Raw genomic sequence first — 8,830 nt, 5'->3', positions numbered from 1 at the left:
ATAGTGTTCAGTTGACCTGTTATTTTTAGATTATGATTGATTATTGTTATAGGATTTCAGTAGATTAATTTTCATTTTGTAATTAATCTAATTTTGTTTAACTTAGTCTGATAAAATAAACCTAGTCAAAGAGCTTGAATGGTCCTTTGCGGCCCCGCGCGAGATCGACCCCGGAGGCAACTGAACCACTTTGGACACGAGCGGCGCCCCCAAAATGCCTCCAAACTGTGTGCTGGGAGCTTCTGGCCCAGGCGCTGCCAGCGAGTGATGCAATTACCAAAAGAATTTTCCTTGGACTTCATATAGAAATCCCAAACCGCGCGGCTACTATCGCAGCCGCGCGACCTAATATCTCTTGATTATCAGCAACGTGTAAATGTTCCATTTTGGCAGGGCTTAACGTGGGGGGAAACTCCAAACAATAGTACTAAGTTTTTTGTTAAAGGGTAAAAGATTGTAGCGATAGAATTTTAGGCAGAATTTTCCCTGGACTTTATATAGAAACCCAAAACCCCGCGGCCGCGGCAGCCTAATGTCATCTAATCATCAGCAATATGAAATGGTTCCTTTGTAATGGGTTGGACTTTGGGGGGACCATAATAGGGTTAAAGTTTGTAGCGACATGTAAGTTCTGGCTGTACTTGCCCTGGACTTTATCATCACCAATATGAAATGGTTCCCTTTTAATGGGTCGGACTTTGGTGGGAAATCCTAACAAGAATAGTAAGTCTTTTGCTGAAATATTTAAGGCCACCAAAGTGGTAGCCATCTCTATAGACTGAACTAAGCCATATCCCCACGCCGGCTGAGAAGAAATATCCTTCTTTCTCGGGAAGAAACGCGGCGTGGCGTTAACCATAGTATGATGTCCATTAAGCTGACACGGACCTGGTGGCGTGGGAATCGGATACAAGGGAATAAATTATTATGTACTTGGAACAGCGGGACACTGGTGGAATCTTGAGCCGGGGCCAATACCAGCATATTACTTTTGGTTCCAGAAACTGCTTGCAGACATTCTACCAGACTATCAACTAAGCCAGAGCCCCACGCCGGCTGATGACGAGAAATAACCATCTCTTTTGGTTTGTTTTCCCTTTGTCAGGCAGCGTGGTGATTACTAAACAGGCGTGAACTCGGTGGTGCGGGACGAGGGGGGAAAAATACAAAAGTTATGTAACAAACAGCGGGACTTAATATCTCTACATTCTCAGCAATGGAGAGCCATCAAATGCTTCCTTGACAGTGGGACTGTCTTCTCTTTTTTGTGGGGAAACCCTAGCAACAATAGTGAGTTATGTGTTGAAACATGGACTGTAACCAAGATAAAGCGTAAACGAAGTGAAACTTATCACTTACAAGGGCGGGGACTGGGGGGGCGGGAGGGGGCGGGAGGTATAATGGGGTGGTTGGTGATGGAATATGGGCACGGGTGAAGGGAAGGGTGTTTGAGCACTGTATAACTGACATAATCCTGAGAACTTTGTAACCCTCCACATGGTGATTCAATAAAATTTAAATTTAAAAAAAAAAAGAGCTTGAATGACCAGATTAGGAAATAAAGCAAACTCTGAAACTATTTTAAGCTACAAAAATATTTGTAGCAAATAGGAATAGTACTATTTCCTAATGTTTCTTGCAGAAACCAGCATTCATTTGTTACTCTTAAAAGTTTTTTATTCAGTGTTTAAACATATAAAGGCAAATATATTTATTTAAATTCACAATGTTTCTTCTGATCTTAGAACAAAATGGAAATAAATTTAAGTTTTCTTCAATTTTCTCATTAAGTATGATTTTGCTTTGTCTACCCTATTGTGATAACTGGATTTTTAAAAGCTATCATGTAAGGTTTCTCAAATATTAATGGATTTGGGGGAAAACATTTTATAAGACAACCATAGCAGCAGTGACAAGATGAATTTGTTAGACATTCTCACTCAAATTATGAATCAGAAACCAATAAATAAATAACACATTTCTCCTGCTGGAATTCACAGGATTTTTCTATATTAAATGTTGCAGTATAAAAAAGTTCAACTATGCACAAGAGATGATTATAAGAATAGGGAATTTTAAAGTTTCCAGTTGGCTGTTTTACAATCAGTTAAAATCATTTTAGGCAAGAATTACTTTTGACATCTGTTAGCAAAACAGTTGCCAAACACCCTTTTTCCAGACTAGCATAACAAATATGTGCCAACAACTTTAGCACACCAACCTCCATGACCAATGTTCAGGAAAACCAAGGTAACACTTTTTTAAGTCAAAGTTCATATTTGGAAAGATAGAACAAAGTGTTCAAACTGGAACCAAAATATTGTTCTGGTTTAGGAAACTTTAAATGAGCAAATGGTTGCAAATAATAAATAGGACATCTACTTTTTGGAACATGTTGCAAAAAGTAGATGTTCTATTTGTTATTTTTTTAGTTTACTTTTAAGTTTAGTACTTTCTAGTATTTGCTTTTAATTTCACACACACTCAAAAACCCTCATAGTTTTATTGTTCTGAAAAGCAATGAAAGACATGCACCTCTAGTAGCAGATTTAGCATATCTGGCCAAGTAAGACACCAACTTCTAGGAAAATATGCTTCATGCACTGTACTGGTTTTGTTTGTTTTTTAAGATAGAGATTTTAATACATTAGTTATTTTTTGGGTAATCTCTTCTTAAACTTTGCTGCCCTTTCCCCCAGCTCTCTGAAGCAGAATTTCACAACAAGGAGATGGTGGTCTATTCCTCATTAGAATTTTGGGACAACAGCAATGTCAGTCAGGCAAAACCGTTGATTGAATTGGATGTGGTCAATTTTGTTGTGTAACTGTCCACCAGAAGACTCCCATGTCCAATGTTTAGATTTGGCCTTGTGGACCTGGAGTTACCATGGTTGGTGTTGGTCGACATGATAAACTCAAACAGTTTCTCACCCTGTTCATTCCACTGTATGCCGTGGGTCCCGTTGTGGAGTTCTTCAGGCAACATTCTCGATCTCCTATCTTGGCATTAAATTCACCAACAATGACTTTATAGAAGGTGTCATCTTCTTTATAGAACTTCTCCAGCCCTCCATAGAACTCTTCGATTTCTTCATCGTAGTTGAATGTTGGTGGTTAGACAACAAAGATAGAAACTGCCGGGAATGAGCCACATCTATTCAAACGTATGCATCTGATTCAGGGTGTTAGGCATTCAAACAAATCAATGCTTATGGACAACTTTGTGACAAGGAGGACACCGATACCACTGACACCTCTATGTCACATGTTCCCAGGAACAGTTCTTTTCCAGTGTTGAAAAATGGCATGATGTGATTGATGTCTTCTCTCGTCGCCATCAGTCCAATGACATTGTACTTGATCTTCTGCAATTGCACCATCAGGTCTTCAATGGATGCTTCCGATGTCAGAATAAGTACGTTCAAAGTACAGACAGTCATTTTTGTCCTTCGTTTTGGCAGCCTAGTTTGGCCCTAATATTTTATTAGCCTCTCCTTACTCACCCTTCCCAATGCTGCCATATTGGGTGCTCTTTCAGGGTCAGAAATGAGGCCCATTATTGTTATGTTTTTGGCATGTTAAATCTGCCATGGTTAGATTGCCAGGTTCTGCCGTGTGGGTGAGATACCCTCGGTAGCTTGTGGGGCTCTCCAAGATGGGTGGAGGCTTTTAGGGCGACCTCTAATAGCCCTTACAGGTGCTCCCAGTCTACCAAATGCAAGATTTTTGTCAACTGGCATGTTGTAAGGATCTGCACGCTGACAAACATGCACCTGCCTGCATCTCTGGGCAGCACCTGTTGGTTCATTCTTCACCAATTGACACCATTGCCACCCCCCAGACATGATGAGGTGGTGAACCATTGAGGAGATCGGTTTAGGAGATTGGCAGAACAATGGATGAAGGAAAACCATGTGCACAAGTCAAGAGTGTCAAAGAAGTTGTTAAGAGGATGAAGAACCTCCAGCTCTGGGCACATCTTCTTTGACTCCGCCATTCTTTCTGCACTAACATATGCCTCAGAGACCTGGGCTCTATGAAAACAGGATGAGAACACTATTCGATTTTCCCAAAGAGGAATTGAGAGAGCTATGCTTGGTGTATCACGTTTCACTCAAGTGAGAGAACGAATCCGGAGTTCTGACCTCCATCGAAGATCTAGGATCAGGGACACTGCCTTCTTTGCCACGGCATCGAAAACCAGATAGGCCAGACATATAATGCAATTTGGAGGTGACAGCTGGACTATTGAGAGAGTCCATTACTGAATGGACTCCATGGGTCATCAAAAGAACGCCTGGGTCTGAAGTGATAGCATAGTGGGTAGGGCACTTGCCTTGCACACAGCCAACCTGGGTTAAATTCCCAGCATCCCAAAAGTAACCCCTGTGCATTGCTGGGTGTGACCCGAAAAAGCAAAAAAATAAATAAAAATGCCTGGCCGCTTACCTACAGGATGGTTGGATTTCTTCATCAAACCATGAATGAATGGTTTGAGGCTCTTTGTATTCCTGGAGCAAGCAAATGCCATTGGGCTACACTAGCACACAATAAGGAAGGGTGGAGACATTACTGGCACTCGCTCGAGCAAATTGATGAGCAACAGGACAACAGTTGATACAGATGATTTATTTTTCAGAGGACCAGAATGAGATGATCCAGATGACCTATGATGACTGCGGAAGGTAGTGGCTGTTCCAAGGGACTGGGCCATGTGTTCAGGGTTGTTTAGAGTTTTCACCAGTCACCTGGCTTTCAGGTAACCTTGATCTTGTTTGTCTTCTGCTTAGGATCACCAGATCAAGAAAATCTAGAACAACTTCTCTTTCTGATCCTCTCAGGAGAAGATGATGAACTTGAATAAGATCTTTGGTATGGGGAGGAGCCCCTGCGCAACCTAGAGCTCGATCTTGATTTCAACCCACCATATCTCAACTGTTTTTCTGGAGCTGAAATGAGATTTGAGCTGAAAACTGCAAGAACTTCTTGAAAGGGACCTGGACCTAGACCTTGAATTTGAGTGAGGAGATTGAGCATAATGAAGACTGAATCAGAATATTGACTGAGCAACTTCGTGTATTAGATTTCTTTTAATTATTATCTTGTTCTTCACTGGCATCAAGATAATATATTGAGAGAGCATCATACTCAACCTCATCATCTACCTTATATTTAGAAAGAACTTCATCCTCATCCTCTTCCTCACCCTTAGATTCCTCATATTCAACTTCTTTTAAAACAGATGCAGGACCAACTGCCTTCCCTCTGTATTTTTTATTTTTCCATGCAAACTCATATTCACCATCTAATTCCTCTCTTTCTGTATGTTTGACTTTTTCTTTTTCATTGAAACCACCACCATATCCTGTTCTTTCCTCTAACTTAGCATAGTTTGGAGTTTTACACATCCTGATCCTCAGCTCCAATTCACACTCCTGCAAGTTTTAAGTGCCATGCCGCCAGACCCTGCACCACTAGCCTGTTTCATTCTGGGCAACACATGGGGTGGGGGGAGGGAGGAAGGCCCCCCTCTCTGTCCCAAGGGATTCAGCCTTATCAGCCAAAAACCTCCACAACTCAATTGCCACCATGCTCATAGCCACTCTCCACACACTTGGAAGAGCTTCAACCATGAGTGAACCTGTTCCTGGACATTCATACTTTACACAACTGATATGCCAAGAGTAGCATACCACATTTGACGGGGTTTAAAGTAGAAGGCAACCAATCTTAGGGGGAAATATATATACAGATACAACACACATATGTATACAGATACATATGTATATATATATTTATATATATATATGCACACAAGGCTCAACCTTTAACAACATATTATTAATCTTATATAGAATGGCTTAATGGATCCTGGGTGAAATACAACAGTCTTTGCACACTTTCCTCTAAGAAAGCTTTTTTGTCTCATTTTTAGCGGATAGTCATCAAGCATTACAAAATAAGTTATTTTGGTTCTGCTTTGGGGGCAGAGTTTGGGATTCAGGTTGGAAATATGGTGGTGGGAAGGTGTAATGGTGATGGGATTGGTGTTTGAATATTAAATGTAATCAAATATTGTGAAAAACTTTTAAAAAATTAAAGAAGTAAACAGGCTTGGCTCTTCTCTGCAAATCACTGTATCACTGTATCACTGTCTTCCTGTTGTTTATCAATTTCTTCAAGTGGGCACCAATAGCATCTCTATTCCTCCCAGCCCTGAGATTTTAGCAGCCTCTCCTTACTCGTCTTTCCCAATGATTGGAGGGTCTTTCAGGATCAGGGAAATGAGACCTATTGTTACTGATTTTGGCATATCGAATACGCCATGGGTAGCTTGCCAGTTTCTGCCCGTGCGGGCGGGATACTCTCAGTAGCTTGCCGGGCATATTACTCTCTATGATTTGTCTGCACTCCATCAAATAAGGTTTAGGTAATTATGGAAAATGGGTAGTAACTGTCTCATAATGTGTTGTGCAGCTGCTTTGCCCAGAAAGAGGCCCGGAGGTTGACAGCGGTTGGATACTGGAGGTCAGCTGCTGGGGCTGGGTCCCTTGGGGTGGGAAGGGTTCTCATCCACCCCCCCTGGGGTGCCCTAAGTGAAAACAACCAGGCACAGAGTCTGGTAGCATGGCTATGGGGGCCTCATTTTATACTCCTATCTGGAAGGAGCAGCCATTGAGATCTGGAGGTTGGCCAATGAGGAGATTATCTCGTGCTGGCAGTGACCCAGGTGTGATCCCTGGGTCACTGGAGATTGGGGAAGAGCAGGAAGAGGACCTCTCCTTCCGGGTCCAGTAGAGTCCAAAGTCCAAGGTCACAGGGTTCTGCATTATCTGGGTTCTGTGGGACTTCATTTATTCATGAGGCTCAGTTGGAGTTTCTGGAAAGCGGCCTAGAGTGTGGCAGCGGTTGGGTAGTGGAGGTCGGCTGCCGGAGCTGGGTCTCTTGAGGCGGGGAGGATTCTGACCTGCCCATTCTGGGGTGCCCCAAGTGAAAACACCCTTGAACGGAATCAAGATATTTCTGCAAATTTCTTTTCTATTTTGGTGCACTGAGATTTCATCGCCTTAGCCTCAGTGCTTGATCCCGACCATATCTATTACAGCTGGTTTTTCTGGCAAAATTTACCACGTTTCTGCTGAGGACAAATCCAGTTGCTGTCACTCACTCAGAAATTTTTGGTTGACATCTTATCTTCGGTGCTGCCAACACAGTCACCAGCACCTACATCTTCTTTGTTTATGGTTTTGATGTAGGTAATATGCCTCACCTCCAACAAAGTGCCTGAGATTATCAAATACAGAAATCAAAAACCTTGCGGCCGCTATTGTGGCCACACGACCTCATATCTCTTCATTCTCAGCAATGGAAATCAAATTATCAAATGCTTCCTTTCCAGCAGGTCCGACTATGGGGGGCGGAAACTCCAAACAATAATAGTGAGTTTTTTTGTTTGAATGTAATAAAACTAAAGAGGAAGTAAAGTGAAATTTATCAGCTAAACAGGCTGGTGGGGGGTTAGGAGGGTAGGGGAGTGTGTGGGGCGGAGTTTACTGTGGTTCTTGGTGGTGGAATATGTGCACTGGTGAAGGGATGGGTGTTCGAGCATTGTGTAACTGAAACTTAAGCTTGAAAGCTTTGTAACTTTCCACATGGTGATTCAATTAAAAAAAAAGTAGGCTTATGTTCCTTCAAGTTCACATTATTCACCCCACACACTGTTTGCTTAACATTCTCAGTTCTGTAATCCAAGGCCAAGGATTTGTTATCATTTGATAGTATTTCCCCTTTTAATTGCTCTGTTTACTCTAGATGGGTAAGATCATCTAGTATTTGTCCTCTAAATTCTTTTGTTTAATATGATACTCCAGTTGCAGTAAACTGCATGATTTCTACTTTTCTTAAGGTTGTATCATATTCTATTGTGAATCTATACCACAACTTCATTATGCAGTCATCTGTCATTGAACTTTTGGGTTTCTTTCATATCCTGGCTATTTTACTAAGGACTGCAATGAACACAGTTTGCACATATATTTTTGAACTAATGTTTTAGTGTTTGAGGAGTTGGGTGCCAAGAAATGGAATGTATGGGTCATATGGAACCCCAATTCTTCCATCTTCTGAGAAATCAATGCAGTTTTTCATAAAGGCGGAACAAGACAAAATTCTACCAAAATCTCCACATTCCTTCTAGCCCTAGTTACCAGTATTTTTGGTATATGTCATTACACTGGTGTATGATGATTTCTCATTGTGATTCATAATTCATAATAGTGACTATGAACAGGCTGGAGCAATAGCATGGTGGTTGGGCTTTCGCCTTTCATGTGGCCGACCTGAGTTCGATTCCTCCGCCCCTCTCAGAGAGCCTGGCAAGCTACCGAGAGTATCGAGCCCACGCGTCAGAGCCTGGCAAGCTACCCGTGCATATCAGATATGCCAAAACAGTAACAATAAGTCTCTCAATGAGAGACGTTACTGGTGCCCACTCAAACAAATCGATAAGCAACGGGATGACAGTGACAGTGACTATGAACACTGTTTTGTAACATGCTGACCACTTGTTTTTTTCTTTGGCAAAGTGTCTGTTCATCTCTCTCTTCATTTTTATGGAGTGTTTAGGTTTTTTCATTATACTTTGTGGGCTGTATATGCCAAAGACAGTAACAATACGTCTATCAATGACAGATGTTACTGGTGCCCGCTCGAACAAATCGATGAGCAATGGGATGACAGGGACAGTGACTTTGTGGGAATGTTCTGTATTTTTTTTAACTTTTTATTAAATCACCATGTGGAAAGTTACAAAGTTCTCAGGTTTATGTCT

General features: G+C 41.7%; 1 pseudogene; it reads right to left on the bottom strand.

The window, feature by feature from the left end:
• Positions 1-4,718: 4,718 nt before the first annotated feature.
• On the bottom strand, positions 4,719-7,189 carry LOC101551676 (zinc finger Ran-binding domain-containing protein 2-like; annotated as a pseudogene).
• Between the last annotated feature and the right edge of the window lie 1,641 nt (positions 7,190-8,830).

Source organism: Sorex araneus, chromosome 4 (assembly GCF_027595985.1).
Source record: "Sorex araneus isolate mSorAra2 chromosome 4, mSorAra2.pri, whole genome shotgun sequence".
NCBI lineage: Eukaryota > Metazoa > Chordata > Mammalia > Eulipotyphla > Soricidae > Sorex > Sorex araneus.
Note: the sequence above shows the minus strand (reverse complement) of the source record. Positions and strands in the feature narration are given on the sequence as shown.